Source organism: Somniosus microcephalus, unplaced genomic scaffold (genome assembly GCF_052327205.1).
Source record: "Somniosus microcephalus isolate GS21.2 unplaced genomic scaffold, FLI_Smic_1.0 unresolved_chr1, whole genome shotgun sequence".
In the NCBI taxonomy this organism is placed as follows: Eukaryota; Metazoa; Chordata; class Chondrichthyes; order Squaliformes; family Somniosidae; genus Somniosus; species Somniosus microcephalus.
In genome coordinates this window covers 159899665-159921522 of record NW_028225179.1, presented here as the reverse complement: position 1 = coordinate 159921522, position 21858 = coordinate 159899665, and the positions used below count along the sequence as shown (strand labels likewise).

The 21858-nt window shown below is 47.5% G+C and overlaps 2 protein-coding genes and 1 pseudogene across 3 annotated transcripts in view; 2 read left to right on the top strand and 1 right to left on the bottom strand.

Annotated features, from left to right (window-relative positions):
- The window catches only part of LOC147096368 (zinc-binding protein A33-like), a 766539-nt gene that overhangs the window by 68288 nt on the left and 676393 nt on the right, over positions 1 to 21858 (bottom strand). The window lies entirely within an intron of this gene.
- LOC147096384 (uncharacterized) overlaps positions 1 to 21858 on the top strand; it is a 419163-nt gene that overhangs the window by 360949 nt on the left and 36356 nt on the right. The window lies entirely within an intron of this gene.
- Positions 1779 to 21390, top strand: LOC147096385 (zinc-binding protein A33-like; annotated as a pseudogene). The gene is made up of 6 exons (XR_015074890.1): positions 1779 to 2429; positions 2520 to 2615; positions 2709 to 2939; positions 9755 to 9777; positions 9877 to 9992; positions 20463 to 21390. The product of XR_015074890.1 is annotated as a zinc-binding protein A33-like (transcript).

Genomic DNA, 21858 nt, shown 5'->3' with positions numbered 1-21858 from the left:
TGCCGGGCCACGAGGTTACAGATTGTGGTGGAATACAATTCTGCTGACGCTGATGGCCCACAGCATCTCTTGGATGCCCAGTTTTGAGCTGCTAGATCTGTTCTGAATTTATCCCATTTAGCGCAGTGGAGGGTGCCCTCGGTGTGAAGACTTTGTTTCCACAATGACTGTGCGGTGTTCACTGCTACCAATGCTGTCATGGACAGATGCATCTGCGACAGGTAGATTGGTGAGGACGAGGTCAAGTCGGTTTTTCCCTTGTGTTGGTTGTTTCACCACCTGCTACAGGCCCAGTCTGGCAGTTCTGTCCTTCAGGACTTGGCCAGCTCAGTCAGTGGTGGTCCTACCGAATCACTCTTGGTGATGGTTATTGAAGTCCCCCACCCAGAGTACATTCTGTGCCCTCGCTATACTCACTGCTTCTTCAAAGAGGTGTTCAACATGGAGGAGTTCTTAGGCAGTCCCTCGGAACCGAGGATAACTTGCTTCCACATTAAAAATGAGTTCTCAGGTGACTGATGAGTCCAATGTGGGACCTACAGTCTCTGTCACAGGTGGGACAGGGTGGTTGAAGGGCCGGGTGGGTGGGGTGCTTGGGTTGACGTACGCTCCTTGCGCTTGGCTTCCGCTTGCTCCCGGCGAAGAGACTCGAGGTGTTCAGCGCCTTCCCGGATGCTTCTCCTCCACTTTGTGCAGTCTTGCGCCAGGGATTCCCAGGTGTCAGTGGGGATGTTGCACTTTTTCAAGGAGGCTTTGAGGATGTTCACCTGGGACTCTCTTGCCGTGTCGGAGCTCCGAGTAGAGCGCTTGTTTTGAGAGTCTTGTATTGGGCATGCGGACGATGTGACCCGTCCATCGGAGCTGATCGAGCGTGGTCAAAGCTTCGATGCTGGGAATGTTGGCCTGAGCGAGAACACTGACGTTACTGATTCATCAGCTGAGGGAGGGCGGTAGGTGTTAATCAGCAGGAGGTTTCCTTGCCCAGGCATGACCTGAGGCCATGAGACTTCATGGGGTCCTGAATCAATGTTGAGGACTCCCAGGGCCACTCCAATACCCAGGGATGGTGATGGAGGAGACTGGGACATTGATGAAAGGTCTGATTCTGTGAGTTTGACTTTGTCGGGCTGTTTCTTGACTAGTCTGTGGGACAGTTCTCCCTATTTGGGCACAAGTCCCCAGATGTTAGCAAGGTGGACTTTGCAGGGGCGACTGGGCTGCGTGTGCCTTTGTCGTGTCCGGAGCGTAGGTCAATGCCGGGTGGTCCATCCGGTTTTATTCTTAGTATAATTCTTGGTAGCGGTTTGGTACAACTGAGTGGCTTGCTTGGCCATTTCAGGGGCAATTCCGAGTCAATCACATTGCTGTGGGCCTGGAGTTCCATATCGGCCAGACCGGGTAAGGGTGGCAGATTTCCTTCCTGAAAGGACATTAGTGAACCAGATGGGTTTTTATGACAATCCAGTAGTTTCATGGTCGCCATTACTGACAGTAGCTTTTTATTCGAGATTTATTTAATTACTGAATTTAAATTCTCTGCACTCCTCCAATCCTGGACTCTTGCACATCCCGGATTTTAATCGCTCCACCATTGGCGGCTGTGCCTTCAGTTGCCTGGGCCCTAAGCTCTTGAATTCTCTACCTAAACACCTCCGCCTCTCTACCTCTCTCTCCTCCTCTAAGACGCTCCTTAAAACCTACCTCTTTGACCAAGCTTTTGGTCACCTGTCCTAATATGACCTTATGTGACTCGGTGTCAAATTTTGTTTCAGATTTACGGCGATTGGCAGAAGAACCAGAGGCGACATGAGGAAATAAATTTTTTGAAGAGCGAGTTGTTGTGATCTGGAATGTACTGCTAGCGCTGCTCTGAACCGCCTTGGGACATTTTACGAAGTTAAAGGCGCAATATAAATGCAAGTTGTTGTTGAAGAGTGATCTCAGACTGGGAACCGGGGAGGCTCCGCCCACAGAAACACGACCCCAGCAGTTTGAATCAGGAAGGACTGAAACTGATCATGGCTTCCAGACACGAGGCGGAGAGTTTCACAGAGGATTTAAATTGTTCCATTTGTCTGGATTTCTTCACTGATCCGGTAATACTGGAGTGTGGGCACAACTTCTGCCACTCCTGTATCTCACAGTTTTGGGAAAAGAAGGAGACAAACTCCTGCCCGGAATGTAGAGAGGAGTTTCTGGAATTAAACCTCAAGGTTAATCGGGCCTTAGCGAATCTGGCCGAGAAAGCTCGAAAATTAAACCTGAATCCGAAAGAGAAGGGAAGTAAACTTCACTGTGAGGAACATCAGGAAGAACTGAAGCTGTTTTGTGAAACTGACAAGAAATTGATCTGTGTGATTTGTAGAGATGCGCGGGAACACAGAGAGCACCGCTTCATGCCCATTAAAGAAGCTGTTGGAATCTACAAGGTAAAAGGGAGCAGATTTGATCACCTGATTATTTTATCACATTTTCATGGTCTAACACTTTTATTCTGTGATTTTCCCTCCCAATCCCAGGATCAGCTGAAATCTTCCTTAGATTCTCTCACAGAGAAGAAATCGACGGCTCTAGAAATGGAAATAAAACAGAAACAGCAGATTTCCGCAGTTAGGGTAAGGTCTCCCTGTGCTGATTTTCTGGGATCTCGGTTAGTTTTGTTCCCCTTATTACGGTACATTTATTATGTTTCACATTTCATTTGGTAGGAACAGTCGAGCAGTCTGCAGACCCGCATCACATCCGAGTTCGCTAAAATGCACCAGATTCTCAGTGAGAAAGAACAGCGTTTAATCAGAGATCTCAGGGAACAAGAGAAGATTCTAGAAACAATGGAGAAAAACCTCAGAGAAATTCAAGAGAATTTAAATTCTATTCAGGAGAAGCTCGCAAAGTTGCAGAAACAGATGGAGCAAAAAGACGGGCTGACATCTCTGAAGGTGAGGATTATATTGCGGGTCAGTTCAGTGAAACTTCACACAGTCACAAAATAACCGATGATAACTGAAATAAATGCAGCATTTGCTGAATAATTCGAAACTGATTGAAACCGATTGTTTTGTCTTCTGGAGCGGTTCTGTTGTCACCGAACTAACCGGTTCCCACACTGTCTGCAGATTCCCGGGAATACCTGCAACTTCCCGGGAATGAGTTTTCGTGATCTTAACACTTAGTTTTTGGTTATGTCCATTTTGCTCGAGTTAATATATTCCTGGAACTCTCATTATAATCCAGTTACAGTTCCATGTTGAGTGTGTGGGTGTGTCTGGTGCGGTGGGTGTGAGAGTCACTGTGTCTGTGATTGACACTGATGTTGAGTTCCAGTTGCTGACACAGAAATCAAACGTTTCACCGACATACAATCATGGAATGCTACAGCACACAAGGAGACCATTCAGCTCATCTTGCCCATGATGATTTAAGAACATAAGAAATGGGAGCAGGAGTAGGCCATTCGGCCCTTCGAGCTCGCGCCGCCATTCAATAAGATCATGGCTGATCATCTTCCTCAACTCCATTCACCGGCCCTATCGCCATATCCCTTGATGCCTTTACTAGTCAGAAATCTATCAACTTCTGTTTTGAATATACCCACTGACTGACCCTCCACAGTCCTCTGGGCTAGAGAATTCCAATGATTCACCACCCTCTGTGTGAAGAAATTTCTCCTCATCTCAGTCCTGAATGGCCTACTCTTTATCCTGAGGCTGTGGCCCTTGGTTCTAGACTCCCCAGCCAAGGGAAACATTCTCCTAGCATCCACCCTATCAAGCCCTGTAATAATGTTGTATGCTTCAATGAGATCCCCTCTCATTCTTCTGAATTCAAGGGAATACAGGCCTAGTTTACTCAATCTCTTCTCATATGACAGTCCTGCCATCCCAGGAATCAATCTCGTGAACCTTTGTTGCTCTCCCTCTATGGTAAGGGGACCAGAATTGTACACAGTACTCCAGGTGTGGTCTCACCAAGGCCCTATATAATTGGAGTAAGACTTCTTTACTCCTGTACTCAAATCCTCTTGTAATGAAGGCCGGCATACCATTTGCCTTCCTAATGGCTTGCTGCATCTGCACATTCACTTTCAGTGACTCATGTACAAGAACACCCAGGTCCCTTTGAACATCTGCATTCCTCAATCTTTCACCGTTTAGGAAATACTCTGCCTTTCTGTTTTTTTCTACCAAAGTGGATAACTTCACATTTATCCACATTATATTCCATCTGCCATGTTCTCGCTCACTCACTGAGCCTGTCGAGATTCCCTTGAAGCCTCTTTGCAACTGACTCTGCCACCTAGCTTTGTATCATCAGCAAATTTGGATATGTTACATTTAGTCCCCTCGTCCAAATCATTGATCTAGATTGTGAAATAGCTGCGGCCCAAGCACCGATCCTTGCGGTACCCCGCTAGTCACAGCCTGCCATCCTGAAAAAGACCCGTTTATCCCTACTCTTTGCTTTCTGTCTGTTAACCAATTCTCAATCCATGCTAGTATATTACCCCCAATTCCATGTGCCCTAATTTTGTTCACCAACCTCTTGTGTGGGACCTTATCGAAGGCCTTCTGAAAACCCAGATACACCACATCTACCGGTTCCCCTTTGTCTACTCCACTAGTTACATCCTCTCAGGACTCCAATAGGTTTGTCAAACAGGATTTCCCTTTCATAAATCCATATTGACTCTGCCCAATCTAAGTGCCCAGTTATTGCATCCTTTATAATCGATTCCTGCATTTTCCCAACTACTGATGTGAGGCTAACAGGTCTGTAGTTCCCCGTTTTCTCTCTCCCTCCTTTCTTAAATAGTGGGGTTACATTTGCTATCCTCCAATCTGCAGGAACCATTCCCGAATCTATAGAATTTTTGATAGAGCCAACCAATTAATCCCACTCACCACCCCCCCCCGGCTCTTTCCCCATTCCCCTGCATATTTTTCTTTTTCAAATATCCAATTCCATGTTGAAAGTTACTATTGAATCTGCTCCCTCCACACTTTCAATCTGTGCATTCCAGATTATCACAATTCATTATTAACAAAAAATTCTCCCTATACTATTTTGCCAAATATCTGAAATTTATGTCTTCTGGTTAGGACCCTCCTGCCAGTTAAAACAGTTTGTTATTATTTATGCTATCAAAACTCCTCAATTTTGAACATCTCCATTGAATCTTCCCATCTCCTTCTCTGCTGTAAGGAGAACAATCCCAGATTCTCCAGTCGCTCATAACTGGTCTCTCATCCCTGCTATCGTTCTGGCAACCTCTTCTGCACCCTCGCCGAGGCCTGTCCATCCTTCCTAAAGAGTGGTGCCTAGAATGGGACACAATAGTCCAGCTGAGGCTTAGCCAGTGATTTTTCTTAAAGGTTTGGCATAACTTCCTCGCATTTTTCTCTATACTATTTTACAAAGCTAATGTTCCATTATGGCTTTTTAACATCTTTATCAACTTGTCCTACCACCTTCAAATATTTATGTATGTGATTCCCCCAGGTCCCTCCGTTCCTGCACTCCTTTAAAATTATACCAATCAATTTATATTGCCTCTCATTCTTCCTTCCAAAATGCATCGCTTCACCCTTCTCCATGTTCAGTTTCATCTGCCATGTGTCATCCCGTTTCAGCAGCCTGCCACTGCCCTCCTGAAGTCTGCTACTATCCTCTTCACTGTTTACATTTCCAAATTTTGTGTCATCTGGAATTTTTTTGAGATAACAGAGTAGACAAGGGTAATGTAGTAGATGTAATTTATCTAGATTTTCAAAAGGCCTTCGATAAGGTAGCACATAATAGACTAATGAATAAGGTCAGAGAATGCGGAGTCAGGGGACAAGTAGCAGAATGGATAGCTAGCTGGCTTCAAGACCGATAGCAGAGAGTAGGGGTAAAGGGTAGCTTTTCAGAGTGGCAGAACATAAGAACATAAGAAATAGGAGCAGGAGTAGGCCAATCGGCCCCTCGAGCCTGCTCCGCCATTCAATAAGATCATGGCTGATCTGATCCTAACCGCCAATCCACTATCACAGAACCATCTCCTGAATCTAACAGAATTAGACACACGAAATAGGAGCCGGATCAGGCTACACGGCCCCTGGGCCCGCTCCGCTACCGACAGGGCCATGACCGATCCGAACCTAGACTCATGTCCAAATTCCTGCCCGCTCCCCGTAACCCTTAATTCCCTTTACTTCTAGGAAACTGTCTATTTCTGTTTTAAATTTATGTAATGATGTAGCTTCTACAGCTTTTTGGGGCAGCATATTCCATGGACCTACCACCCTCTGAGTGAAGTAGTTCCTCCTCATCTCAGTTTTGAAAGAGCAGCCCCTTATTCTAAGACTATGCCCCCTAGTTCTAGTTTCACCCATCACCGGGAACATCTTCCCCGCATCCACCCGATCCAACCCCTTCACAATCTTATATGTTTCAATAAGATCGCCTCTCATTCTTCTGAACTCCAATGAGTAGAGTCCCAATCTACTCAACCTCTCCTCATATGTCCATCCCCTCATCCCCGGGATTAACCGAGTGAACCTTCTTTGTACTGACTCGAGAGCAACTATGTCCTTTCTTAAGTATGGACACCAAAACTGTACGCAGTATTCCAGGTGCGGTCTCACCAATACCTTGTACAACTGAAGCAATACCTCCCTGTTTTTATATTCTATCCCCCTAGCAATGAAAGCCAACATTCCATTGGCCTTCTTAATCGCTTGCTGCACCTGCATACTAACCTTTTGAGTTTCGTGCACCAGAACCCCCAGATCCCTTTGTACTTCAGTACTTTCCAGTTTCTTGCCATTAAGATAATAACTTGCTCTACGATTTTTCCTGCCAAAGTGCAAAACCTCACACTTTCCAGTATTGCATTCCATCTGCCAAATCTCTGCCCACTTACTTAGCCTGTCTATGTCCCCTTGAAGGTTTTTTTTATGTCCTCCTCACTCACTACTTTCCCCCCCATCTTAGTATCATCTGCAAACTTTGATATGTTACACTCGGTGCCTTTTGGAAGTCTAAATACACTACGTCCACTGGTTCCCCTTTATCCACCCTATACGTTACTTCCTGAAGTGGGAAGTGGTTTGCCACAAGGATCAGTGCTGGGACGGACCACTTGTTCACAATTTATATTAACAATTTAGACTTTGGAATCATAAACAATTTCTAAATTTGCATATGACAGGGGAATAGTCAATACTGAGGAGGGCTGCAACAAATTACAGGAAGAGATTAATAAACTTGCAGAATGGGCATATAATTGGCAAATGAATTTCAACACATGAATGTGAGGTATTGCATTTTGGTAGGAAGAATAGGGAGGTCACTTATTACTTGGAGGGTGCGAGTCTGGGTGGAGTAGAGGAGCAAAGGGATCTCGGAGTGCAAATATACACAGCACTAAAAGTATCGACACAGGTTAACAAGGCCATCAAAAAAGTAAACCAAGCTCTAGGGTTTATTTCCAGAGGGATAGAATTGAAAAGTAGGGAAGTTATGCTAAACTTGTATCGAACCTTCAAGATTCAAGATTATTTTATTGCCATATGTAACTACAATGGAATGCTTACTCTCCACTCACTCCCACAATATAAGTATAAATATAAAAAGCAAAAGTAAAAACAAGTATATAAATATAGAAACAATAAGCAAATAAGTATAGCAATGACAGTCCAAGTTGCAGGATATGATGAATAGTGCAAAAAGCCTCTATTACCACTGGAAGTAATAGTAATGTAATATGATAAGTATATGGTAGTATAAGTATATAATATATTTATATATAAATAAGTATAAGTTAAAATGCAGTGTGCAATGTACAAATGAGTTATAAGTTATATAAGTTAAGGTTGAGGTACAAGAGTCCTATGTGCACACAGTCCAGTGATCAAGAATGTTCTTGTGCGCTCACAGTTCATGTGATATACAATTCCAGGGTGGAGGGGAGAATGTGACTATGATATGTGGGGCAGTGCGGTTAGCAGTTCAGTAGGCGCACTGCCTGTGAGTAGAAACTGTTCTTGAACCTGCTGGTCCTGGTTCGGATGCTGCGGTACCGACGGCCAGACCGCAGGAGGGAGAACAGTTCATGCCCAGGGTGATTGGGGTCCTGGATGATGGAGCAGGCCTTGTTCTGACACCTGGTCTGGAAGATCTCCTCGATGGACGGAAGTGCACACCCGATGATCTTTTCTGCCGTCCTCACAACCCTCTGGATGGCTTTCCTGTCCTGTGCAGTGGTGTTACCATACCACACATTGACACCACCCGTCAGGACGCTCTCTATGGTGCCGCGGTAAAAGTTCACAAGCCACTGTGTGCTTATGCCACATTTCCTCAGGCACCGTAGAGGGTAGAGGTGCTGGTGTGCCTTCTTCAGCATGGCCTCAGTATTGTGGTTCCAGGCCAGGTCATCGGAGATCTGCAGTCCCAGGAATCGGAAGCAACTGACGACTTCCACTGGTGTCCCGTCTATGATGATGGGGCGGTGGTTCCCTTGGTGGCTTCTGAAGTCCACGAGGAGCTCCTTAGTCTTACCAACGTTCAGGGCAAGGTTGTTGATATTGCACCATCTCATCAGCTGGACTATCTCATCTCTGTACTCCGTCTCGTCATCGTTGCTTATCAGGGCAATTATTGTGGTGTCGTCGGCAAACTTGATCCGGTTGTTGCTGTGTATGGCTGTACAGTCATGTGTAAACAGAGAGTACAGCCAAGGACTGAGGCAGCAGCCTTGTGGCACTCCGGTGTTGAGGACCAGAGTGGATGAGGTGTTGTTCCCTATTTTCACCACTTGAGGCCTACCAGTCAGGAAATCCAGAATCCAATTGCAGATGGGGGTGCCCAGGCCTAGGTCCCTCAGTTTCAGGACCAGCTTGGAGGGAACAATAGTATTAAATGCAGAGCTGTAGTCAATGAACAACAGTCTGACGTAAGTGTCCCTCCTGCCGAGGTGTTCCAGGGCAGTGTGTAGTGTTAGGGAGATGGCATCGTCCACAGACCTGTTCGCCCTGTATGCGAACTGGAACAGGTCCAAGGAGTCGGGGATGATGCTGTTTATGTGGGTCATGACCAGCTTTTCCAGGCACTTCATGGCTATGGATGTTAGAGCCATGGGACGATAGTCATTGAGGCCTGTTACCTTGGTCTTCTTAGGTAACGGCACAATGATTGTCTTCTTGAAGCACACTGGTACAACAGACTGCTGCAGTGAGATGTTAAAAATGTCCGTGAACACAGGAGCCAGCTGGTCTTGAAGACACGGGGTGGAACCCCGTCTGGGCCAGCTGCCTTCCGTGCTTTCACCCTTGGTTATACTTAGCTGCGTACAATTCTGGTCACCATATTATAAAAAGGATATAGAGGCTCTGGAAAGGGTGCAGGGAAGATTCACAAGGATGATACCAGAAAAGTGAGGGTTTACATATTGGGAAAGGATGAAAAGGCTGGGAGAAGGCTGAGGGGGAATCGAGGGTTATGCTGATAAAGTTAGATGAGGAAAGACGGGAAGAGGCTCGAGTGGAGCATAAACGGCAGCATGGACTAGTTGGGCCGAATGGCCTGTTTCAGTGCTGTATATCCGATGTTTCAATGGCGCCTTGTATATTCAAGTCCAGGTCATTGATTATATAACGAGAAGAAGCGAAAATTCGGATTTTCAGCAGCTTGTAACAATCTGGGTGTAATTTCAGCTGTCACGATATAGACGCTCAGTCTCTCTCAACTCATTGTGTTTTTTTTATTTCAGGAGGAAGTTTGTTGGATGAGGAGGTAGGACATGTTCTTTACTGAAACTCTGCACAGTTTGGGAAAAGAACTCAGAAAATTGTTTATGGTCAATTTATAACATCCACTGTTTAATATTTACAGCAGTAGTGAGGACTATCAAGGACAGTCAGTAGCAGATGGCGCCCTGTCTATCGGAAAGTTCAACGGCCCTTTACAGTACTCAGCGTGGAGAGAAATGATAGACGCCATTCACCCCGGTAAAAGTCTTCTATTCCTTTTCCTGATTTATAAATCCAGATGAGAAGAGACTGAACGTGCTCCCAGACCCCAGATTAAATGATCACGTTGTCAGTTGTTAATCCCCGGGAGCCTCTCCATTCTCATATTTTGCTTTCTTGTGGGTTCCTCCGGTTAAGTGGCTGAAGCCATCAGCACTGTGTGCCAAAGCAGTAAAGGGATCTGTATAACCAGAGGAATCGAGCACCAATCTCAGGGTGTGAGACTGAATTTGTAGAGGAGACTGGTCCGGCCCCGGCTGGAGTTCAGAGGACTAGAGCACCAAACTCAGGGTGTGAGAGTGAATTTGTAGAGGAGACTGGTCCGGCCCCGGCTGGAGTTCAGAGGACTAGAGCACCAATCTCAGGGTGTGAGACTGAATTTGTAGAGGAGACTGGTCCGGCCCCACCTGGAGTTCAGAGGACTAGAGCACCAATCTCAGGGTGTGAGAGTGAATTTGTAGAGGAGACTGGTCCGGCCCCGGCTGGAGTTCAGAGGACTAGAGCACCAATCTCAGGGTGTGAGACTGAATTTGTAGAGGAGACTGGTCCGGCCCCGGCTGGAGTTCAGAGGACTAGAGCACCAATCTCAGGGTGTGAGACTGAATTTGTAGAGGAGGCTGGTCCGGCCCCGGCTGGAGTTCAGAGGACTAGAGCACCAATCTCAGGGTGTCAGACTGAATTTGTAGAGGAGACTGGTCCGGCCCCGCCTGGAGTTCAGAGGACTAGAGCACCAATCTCAGGGTGTGAGAGTGAATTTGTAGAGGAGACTGGTCCGGCCCCGGCTGGAGCTCAGAGGACTAGAGCACCAATCTCAGGGTGTGAGACTGAATTTGTAGAGGAGACTGGTCTGGCCCCGGCTGGAGTTCAGAGGACTAGAGCACCAATCTCAGGGTGTGAGACTGAATTTGTAGAGGAGACCGGTCCGGACCCGGCTGGAGTTCAGAGGACTAGAGCACCAATCTCAGGGTGTGAGACTGAATTTGTAGAGGAGACTGGTCCGGCCCTGGCTGGAGTTCAGAGGACTAGAGCACCAATCTCAGGGTGTGAGAGTGAATTTGTAGAGGAGACTGGTCCGGCCCCGGCTGGAGTTCAGAGGACTAGAGCACCAATCTCAGGGTGTGAGAGTGAATTTGTAGAGGAGACTGGTCCGGCCCTGGCTGGAGTTCAGAGGACTAGAGCACCAATCTCAGGGTGTGAGACTGAATTTGTAGAGGAGACTGGTCCGGCCCCGGCTGGAGTTCAGAGGACTAGAGCACCAATCTCAGGGTGTGAGGCTGAATTTGTAGAGGAGACTGGTCCGGCCCCGACTGGAGTTCAGAGGACTAGAGCATCAATCTCAGGGTGTGAGACTGAATTTGTAGAGGAGACTGGTCCGGCCCCGGCTGGAGTTCAGAGGACTAGAGCACCAATCTCAGGGTGTGAGACTGAATTTGTAGAGGAGACTGGTCCGGCCCCGGCTGGAGTTCAGAGGACTAGAGCACCAATCTCAGGGTGTGAGACTGAATTTGTAGAGGAGACTGGTCCGGCCCCGGCTGGAGTTCAGGGGATTAGAGCACCAATCTCAGGGTGTGAGAGTGAATTTGTAGAGGAGACTGGTCCGGCCCCGCCTGGAGTTCCGAGGACTAGAGCACCAATCTCAGGGTGTGAGACTGAATTTGTAGAGGAGACTGGTCCGGCCCTGGCTGGAGTTCAGAGGACTACAGCACCAATCTCAGGGTGTGAGACTGAATTTGTAGAGGAGGCTGGTCCGGGTCCAGCTGGAGTTCAGAGGACTAGAGCACCAATCTCAGGGTGTGAGACTGAATTTGTAGAGGAGACTGGTCCGGCCCCGGCTGGAGTTCAGAGGACTAGAGCACCAATCTCAGGATGTGAGAGTGAATTTGTAGAGGAGACTGGTCCGGCCCCGGCTGGAGTTCAGAGGACTAGAGCACCAATCTCCGGGTGTGACACTGAATTTGTAGAGGAGACTGGACCGGCCCCGGCTGGAGTTCAGAGGACTAGAGCACCAATCTCAGGGTATGAGACTGAATTTGTAGAGGAGACTGGTCCGGCCCCGGCTGGAGTTCAGAGGACTAGAGCACCAATCTCAGGGTGTGAGACTGAATTTGTAGAGGAGACCGGTCCGGCCCCGGCTGGAGTTCAGAGGACTAGAGCACCAATCTCAGGGTGTGAGACTGAATTTGTAGAGGAGACTGGTCCGGCCCTGCCTGGAGTTCAGAGGACTAGAGCACCAATCTCAGGGTGTGAGACTGAATTTGTAGAGGAGACTGGTCCGGCCCCGGCTGGAGTTCAGAGGACTAGAGCACCAATCTCAGGGTGTGAGACTGAATTTGTAGAGGAGACTGGTCCGGCCCCGCCTGGAGTTCAGAGGACTAGAGCACCAATCTCAGGGTGTGAGACTGAATTTGTAGAGGAGACTGGTCCGGCCCTGGCTGGAGTTGAGAGGACTAGAGCACCAATCTCAGGGTGTGAGAGTGAATTTGTAGAGGAGACTGGTCCGGCCCCGGTTGGAGTTCAGAGGACTAGAGCACCAATCTCAGGGTGTGAGACTGAATTTGTAGAGGAGACTGGTCCGGCCCCGGCTGGAGTTCAGAGGACTAGAGCACCAATCTCAGGGTGTGAGACTGAATTTGTAGAGGAGACTGGTGCGGCCCCGGCTGGAGTTCAGGGGACTAGAGCACCAATCTCAGGGTGTGAGAGTGAATTTGTAGAGGAGACTGGTCCGGCCCCGGCTGGAGTTCCGAGGACTAGAGCACCAATCTCAGGGTGTGAGACTGAATTTGTAGAGGAGACTGGTCCGGCCCTGGCTGGAGTTCAGAGGACTAGAGCAACAATCTCAGGGTGTGAGACTGAATTTGTAGAGGAGGCTGGTCCGGGTCCGGCTGGAGTTCAGAGGACTAGAGCACCAATCTCAGGGTGTGAGACTGAATTTGTAGAGGAGACTGGTCCGGCCCCGGCAGGAGTTCAGAGGACTAGAGCACCAATCTCAGGATGTGAGAGTGAATTTGTAGAGGAGACTGGTCCGGCCCCGGCTGGAGTTCAGAGGACTAGAGCACCAATCTCAGGATGTGAGAGTGAATTTGTAGAGGAGACTGGTCCGGCCCCGGCTGGAGTTCAGAGGACTAGAGCACCAATCTCAGGGTGTGAGACTGAATTTGTAGAGGAGACTGGTGCGGCCCCGGCTGGAGTTCAGAGGACTAGAGCACCAATCTCAGGGTGTGAGACTGAATTTGTAGAGGAGACTGGTCCGGCCCCGGCTGGAGTTCAGAGGACTAGAGCACCAATCTCAGGGTGTGAGAGTGAATTTGTAGAGGAGACTGGTCTGGCCCCGGCTGGAGTTCAGAGGACTCGAGCACCAATCTCAGGTTGAGAGACTGAATTTGTAGAGGAGACTGGTCCGGCCCCGGCTGGAGTTCAGAGGACTAGAGCACCAATCTCAGGGTGTGAGACTGAATTTGTAGAGGAGACTGGTCCGGCCCCGGCTGGAGTTCAGAGGACTAGAGCACCAATCTCAGGGTGTGAGAGTGAATTTGTAGAGGAGACTGGTGCGGCCCCGGCTGGAGTTCAGAGGACTAGAGCACCAATCTCAGGGTGTGAGAGGGAATGTGTAGAGGAGACTGGTCCGGCCCCGGCTGGGGTTCAGAGGACTAGAGCACCAATCTCAGGATGTGAGACTGAATTTGTAGAGGAGACTGGTCCGGCCCTGGCTGGTGTTCAGAGGACTAGAGCACCAATCTCAGGGTGTGAGACTGAATTTGTAGAGGAGACTGGTCCAGCCCCGGCTGGAGTTCAGAAGACTAGAGCACCAATCTGAGGGTGTGTGACTGAATTTGTAGAGGAGTCTGGTCCGGCCCCGGCTGGGGTTCAGAGGACTGGAGCACCAATCTCAGGGTGTGAGACTGAATTTGTAGAGGAGACCGGTCCGGCCCCGGCTGGAGTTCAGAGGACTAGAGCACCAATCTCAGGGTGTGAGACTGAATTTGTAGAGGAGACTGGTCCGGCCCCGGCTGGGGGCGGGGGGACTGTGATATGCTCGAACATATTAACATCGAGAGGGAGGAGGTATTGGTGGTTTTAACTGGCCTAAAAATGGATAAATCCCCAGGCCCGGATGAAATTTATCCCAGGCTGCTGTGTGAGGCAATGGAGGAGATTGCGGGGGCTCTAACACATATATTCAGGACCTCTCTGGCCACAGGGGATGTGCCAGAGGACTGGAGAACCGCTAATGTAGTACCATTATTCAAGAAGGGTAGAAGGGAGAAACCGGGGAATTACAGGCCAGTGAGCCTAACATCAGTGGTAGGAAAATTATTGGAAAAAATCCTGAGGGACAAAATTAGTCTCCACTTGGAGAGGCAAGGATTAATCAGGGATAGTCAACATGGCTTTGTCAAGGGAAGATCATGTCTGACTAATTTGATTGAATTTTTTGAGGGGGTGACTCGGTGTGTGGATGAGGGTAACGCAGTGGATGTGGTATACATGGATTTCAGTAAGGCCTTCGATAAAGTCCCGCACAGGAGACTGGTCAAGAAGGTAAGAGCCCATGGAATCCAGGGTGCCTTGGCACATTGGATACAAAACTGGCTTAGTGGCAGAAGGCAGAGGGTGATGGTCGAAGGTTGTTTTTGTGACTGGAAGCCTGTGGCCAGTGGGGTACCACAGGGATCGGTGCTGGGTCCCTTGCTGTTTGTGGTCTACATTAATGACTTGGATATGAATGTAAAGGGTATGATCAGTAAGTTCGCGGATGATACAAAAATTGGTAGGGTGGTAAATAGTGAGGAGGGTAGCTTCAGTCTGCAGGACGATATAGATGGGTTGGTCAGATGGGCGGAACAGTGGCAAATGGAATTTAACCCGGAAAAGTGCGAGGTGATGCACTTTGCGGGGACTAACAAGGCAAGGGAATACACAATGAATGGAAAGACCCTAGGCAAGACGGAGGGTCAGGGGGATCTGGGTGTGCAAGTACACAGATCCCTGAAGGTGGCGGAACAGGTGGATAAGGTGGTAAAAAAGGCATATGGGATACTTGCCTTCATTAGCCGAGGCATTGAATATAAGAGCAAGGAGGTTATGATGGAGCTGTATAAAACACTGGTTAGGCCACAGCTGGAATACTGTGTGCAGTTCTGGTCGCCACACTACAGGAAGGATGTGATCGCGTTAGAGAGGGTGCAGAGGAGATTCACCAGGATGCTACCAGGGCTGGAGCGCTTCAGCTATGAAGAGAGACTAGGCAGATTGTGTTTGTTTTCCTTGGAGCAGAGGAGGCTGAGGGGGGACATGATTGAGGTGTACAAAATTATGAGGGGCATAGATAGGATGGATGCTGAGGAGCTTTTTCCCTTAGTAGAGGGGTCAATAACTAGGGGGCATAGATTCAAGGTAAAGGGCGGGAGGTTTAGAGGGGATTTGAGAAAGAACTTTTTCACCCAGAGGGTGGTTGGAGTCTGGAACTCACTGCCTGAAAGGGTTGTGGAGGCAGAAACCCTCAACATTTAAGAAGCATTTGGATGAGCACTTGAAATGCCATAGCATACAAGGCTACGGGCCAAATGCTGGAATATGGGATTAGATTAGACAGGGCTTGATGGCCGGCGCGGACACGATGGGCCGAAGGGCCTCTATCCGTGCTGTATTACTCTATGACTCTGACTAGAGCACCAATCTCAGGGTGTGAGACTGAATTTGTAGAGGAGACTGGTCCGGCCCCGGCTGGAGTTCAGAGGACTAGAGCACCAATCTCAGGGGGTGAGAGTGAATTTGTAGAGGAGACTGGTCCGGCCCCGGCTGGAGTTCAGAGGACTAGAGCACCAATCTCAGGGTGTGAGACTGAATTTGTAGAGGAGACTGGTCCGGCCCCGACTGGAGTTCAGAGGACTAGAGCACCAATCTCAGGGTGTGAGACTGAATTTGTAGAGGAGACTGGTCCGGCCCTGGCTGGAGTTCAGAGGACTAGAGCACCAATCTCAGGGTGTGAGACTGAATTGGTAGAGGAGACTGGTCCGGCCCCGGCTGCAGTTCTGGGTAACATTTTGATCAACATATTATCAGGAAGACCTGCGGCCATTGGAGAGCATGCGGTAAAAGGCAACTAATCTGATCAGTCGGTTTAGGCACCTTAGTCAAGAGGAGAGGCTGCAGAATCTGGGAGTCTTTGTATTGGATAAGGGAGGGCTTGGGGAGATCTTACTGAAGTTTTCAAGATCTGAAACTGTATAGAGACGATACACATCCATGGGTTTAACACATTAACAAAGTCAACAACATATTAGGGATAACCTCAAAAAGGTTGAGGGTAGGTTTAGTAGAGGTACTTAAAATTGTGAGGGATTTTGATGGAGCAGATGAGGAGAACCAGTTTCCTTTGTCAAGTGGGTCTGTAACCAGAGGTCATTGATTTAAAATAATTGGCAGAAAAACTAGAGTGGAAATGAGGAGAAATTGTTTCCCACAGAGGGTTGTTAAGATGTGGAAAGCGCTGTATGACAGGGTGGTGGAAGCAGATTGCAGAGCAACTCTCAAAAGACACGGACATGGACTGGGAGAGCACTAAAAGCTGGGCTGTGGGCCTGAATTGGACAGCTCTTTCAAAGAGCCGGCACAGGCCGAATGGCCGCCTCCTGTGATGTAAGATTCTATGGTTCTAGTCCAACCGGTAATTGGGTTGGTTGATTTTTCAGGTGTCCGGGGCAGTCTCTCACCTCCCCCCCCGCTGTCTCCAGTGGTTCTCTGGCCTTTATCTATGAGTTGGGGATGAAAACGATGTAAATCGACCTCCAGGACGTAAACCCTGGAGTGGCAGCAGATTCCATGAACATAACCCAGAGCCCGGGTGGTCACTTTAAAAAGGAAAGTCTTTGAATAAATCACAGCAAGAAACTAAATCACTGACTGTTGTTTTGATTTCTTTTTGGGTTCAATAAAGACTCATTTCTGAAAGAGAATGTTGTTTAATCTAAAGTCTTGTTCAAGACTTTCTACAGCTTTTTACAGAACACACTATGCTGTGATGCATCTAGAATGAAACTGAAAGTAAAACTCCTCAGGACTGCTTGTCTCTCACATGACCTCTGCTGGTCAGGCACAAGTAATCAAAAACACAGGCAAATATGCTGTAAGGCATAAATAATCAAACACAGACAAATATCATCACTATTTGCTGATATCATTACATCTCCCTTTCTTAAAACAAAAGTATTTTACTTTTAACTAACAACATTTAATGAACTTACATTATCATTATAATGATCAAGGTTTTTTACCCTTGCTTTGTGTGTTCACATGAAATATGTCAATACACTAGAACTTGAAGAAAGAATAAGATAACATTACTTCCTTCTTTAACAATAGTCCTTAAATTTGCTCAATGAGTCTCTCAGGAGGCTTCACGTGTCTTGAGGATTTTCTGATTGATTGTCCTTGAATCTGAGTTGTTGCCTCAGATGATTAGTTCTCAGCTGTGTGATCAGGTTGTTCACCAGTATCAGTCTCTTGACCTGCTGTGGCTGGTCCCATGAGAAGATCTCGACGATTTCTTCTCAGAACAGCACCCTCATCTGTCTGAATGGTGTATGATCTTGGTTGAACTTCACTCAGGACAGTTCCCTTCTCCGTCCATGTGTTTGTTTTGTCTTTGAACCTTACTTGGTCACCAGTGTGGAGTTCAGGTAGGTTTTGTGTTCCTCTGTCATAATAGTACTTTTGCTTTTCTTTCTGTTGTTCTTTGAACTTCCTCACTTTCTCCCCCTCTTTTGTTTTCAGGAGGTTCTCCGGGATGGGTAGGTTTGACCTTAGCCGACGTCCCATCAGGAGTTGGGCTGGTGACATACCACACTCGAGCGGCGTTGTGCGGTATACAAGCATGCTTTGGTAGAAGTCAGTTCCACTGTCTTTTGCCTTGTACATCAGTCTTTTCACTGTCTGGACCGATTTTTCCACTAGTCCATTGGACTGTGGATAGTGAGGACTTGACGTTGTGTGGACAAAGTCCCACTCTTTGGCAAAGTGTCGGAAATTTGCATTGTTAAACTGGGGTCCATTGTCTGTGAAGACCTCGCTTGCCACGCCATGTCTGGAGAATATGGCTTTCATACTTCTTATCACAGCTTCTGCAGTGGTGGTGTACAGTCTACAAACCTCTGGATACAGGGAGTAATAGTCTGTGACGACAAGATAGTCCTTCCCTTGACATACGAATAGGTCAGCGCCTACCTTCTGGTAAGGTCTGTCTGGTGCTGAGTGTGGCTTTAGTGGTTCTACCGGATTGCTTGCTCGATATTTCAGGCATATTGTGCAGTTTGACACCTCATTTGTCACATCTTGGTTGATTCGTGGCCAGTACATCACCTCTCGTGCTCTTTTCTTACACTTTTCGATGCCCAGATGTCCTCCATGGATCTTTTTTAGCATCTCTCTTCTCAGACTCTTTGGGATAACTATTTTACTTCCTTTGTAGATGATGTCTTCGACCACTGATAGTTCCACCCTGCAGTTCCAGTACTCTGCTATATCAGGTGAGCAGTCTTGCTTCATGTTGGGCCATCCATCCAAGATGCTTGTTCTCAGTCGTCTCATTGTTTCATCTTTGTTTGTCTCAGTCTTTATGAGCTCCATTTTTGCATCTGCTATGGGCAGTGCACTTGTGATCATGTCCACATAGGCGTTCACTTTTTCATCCATTGTGGTGTTTGCGGGCTCACTTGGGTCAACAGCTCTGGACAACGTGTCTGCTGTATACATCAGCTTACCCGGTGTGTACGCAACATTCAGTTCATCATAGACTGTCTCTCTTTCACTTTCCACAACGAGGACTCTCTTTACCAGGTTCAGTCTCTCACAGGCTTTTAAACCTAGTATGGCTTGCACATCCTTTGGCACCACGATTAATGCTAGTGTGTGCTCTCTGTCCTTGTGTGTTACTTTGACAATGCATTTTCCTTTCACTGGTATATCAGTACCTGAGTATCCGGTCACTTTCACTTGTATTCCATGTAACTTTGGTCTGGGTCTAATTCTCTTAAAATCGGTCTCTGATATCACATTAACTTGTGCTCCAGTATCCAATTTAAATGGAATGTGTATGTCGTTCACTTTTAGTGTCAACATCCAGTCTCTTTCTTCTCTTTTGTTTTCAGACACAACATCTACATAGAATTCCTCTATCTCGCTTTCATCTACTGTATGGACCTTGCGTTGTTGCGCTTGGTTCTTACAGCAACGGGCATAATGGTTGTTTTTGTTGCATCTATTGCATGTTTTACCATATGCTGGACACTTTCTTGGTGGATGCTGTGTACCGCATCGACTACATGACTTCCGATTGTCCCTTTCATTTTCTTTTGCTGGCCATGCCTCTTTTTTCACATTGGCGCTCTCTTTGTTAAACGGTTTGTATCCGTTCTTTCTCACTGCATCCACGTTGCAGCTACTGTCACTGAACAGCTCCTTTGCCTGCAACTTCACAGTCTCTGTAACCCTACACAGTGCTATGGCTTGTCCCAGGCCTAGATCTTGCTCTCTTAGCAGTCTTTCCCTTAGACCATTATCTCGAATACCACACACCAGTCTGTCTTTTATCAGCGAGTCTGTGAGTCCCCAAAATTCACAGGATTTGCTCCGGTTTCTTAGTTCAGTCACATACTGATCAATAGTCTCGCCGATTTTCTGTACACATGTGAAAAATTTGTGCCTCTCAAAGGTCACATTGCGTTTAGGTATGCAGTAGGCCTCAAACTGTTCCATTATTTTATCTAGCTTCATTTTGTCTCCATCAACAGCAAATATGAAATTATTATATACCTCCAGCGCTGCATCACCCACGACATGTAAGAACACGGACGATTTTTGTTTATCACTTTTCTCGTCAGCTCCGATTGCCGCTAAATACAACTCTAAACGTTGTTTGAACCTTCTCCAATTTTCAGCCACATTACCTGTCAATTGAAGCATCGCCGGTGGGAGTAAACCATCCATTTTTTCACTTTGTTAGCTATTCTCTAATGGTAAGCAACGATGTTCTCTTCTGGCTTGCTAATATGTGGAGAGCTGATTTCGCTTACTTGCCACAACTGCTTTCACTGTCCCATCAAGTTGCTAACTTCAGATTTTTTCTCTTTCAGCCACTTCTGACATCATGTTTTGATTTCTTTTTGGGTTCAATAAAGACTCATTTCTGAAAGAGAATGTTGTTTAATCTAAAGTCTTGTTCAAGACTTTCTACAGCTTTTTACAGAACACACTATGCTGTGATGCATCTAGAATGAAACTGAAAGTAAAACTCCTCAGGACTGCTTGTCTCTCACATGACCTCTGCTGGTCAGGCACAAGTAATCAAAAACACAGACAAATATGCTGTAAGGCATAAGTAATCAAACACAGACAAATATCATCACTATTTGCTGATATCATTACAACTGTGTTATTTTAACTTTCCCCCAGCTCCAGCCTCTGTGACTCTGGATCCGAACACAGCGAATCCCTGGCTCATCCTGTCTGAGGATCGGACCAATGTGAGAATCGGAGACAAATGGCAGCCGCTCCCTGACACCCCGGAGAGGTTTGATTACTTGCCCTTTGTTCTGGGATCGGAGGGATTCACATCAGGGAGATGCTACTGGGAGGTGGAGGTGGGGAACAAGACTGAGTGGGTTGTGGGAGTGGCCCGAGAGTCTGCCGAAAGGAAAGGAAGAGTCGACCTGAGACCGGATACTGGACTGTGTGGCTGTTCCCTGGAAGAGGCTATTTAGCCAACACCGCAAACTTTTCCACCCCCCTCACCCCGAGTGTGAAGCCCCAGAAGATCGGGGTGTACCTGGACTATGAGGGCGGACAGGTGTCATTTTACAATGCGGACAACATGTCCCATCTCCACACTTTCACCCACACTTTCACTGAGAGAATCTTTCCCTTCTTACATCCGGGATCGAATGATGACGGGGAAAACTCCGCCCTGCTGACAATCTGTGGGGTTAAAGGTCACTAACAGGTCCATCCCATAATTTCACCCTGCCTCCTGCCAGCTGCAAACTGATGGGCGTCGGTCTCAGTCACAGGTGGTGCGGATGGTCCAAATGTCACCTGAGGTCAGGGCGGCTACAACTGAGTGACAATGTCTTGTTGGTGAGATTTGTTTGTTTAATCGGTGCAGGGGAACAAACTCGTGGCAACTGCTCCAGAGACTCCTGTAAAATTAAATAAAAACCTCAAGAACATCGAGAATCATCGGGGCCCAGAGACAGAGGAGAATTAAAACACGGGCAGAAATACACCAAGGGAACCACAGACTCCAGCTGGGAAGTTAAAGGTAAAGAGGGGCAGGGGAGAGGAACTAGGGTGAGATAGAACACCAGTGGGAAGGACATGACAAAGGGACTATCCGAGACACGGCAAATTAAATAATACCCGAGGGAAGGAAAAAGTAAAAGGGGCACCAGATAGAAGTGAAATCAAAAGGGAACAGGAGGGAGTGTCAGAAACATGGGGAAACCCAGGGGATGGAAATGATCAGAACATTCAAGCGTGTGGAGTGTTTAGAATAGAGAGTGGACAAGGTCATCACCTGTGGAGAGAGAAGACAGGTTAACATTCCGGGAATACACCCTGCATCGGAACTGGGAACTGAAAGATCAGCAAGGGCCTGTGTAGGGCTGGGGAATAGAAGGAGGGGGAGAGAAGAAACAAATGGATGGTGAATTGTAGAGAGGAACTGACTGGGTGGAATGAGCTGTGAGCTGCAGGAACCCGGTGACCTTCCTGCCTGTAATGTTGCTCCACAGGTGGAAGGTGGCGCTACATGGCGGTGTTTGAGATGAATTAGTGCAACACCTCTGCTGCC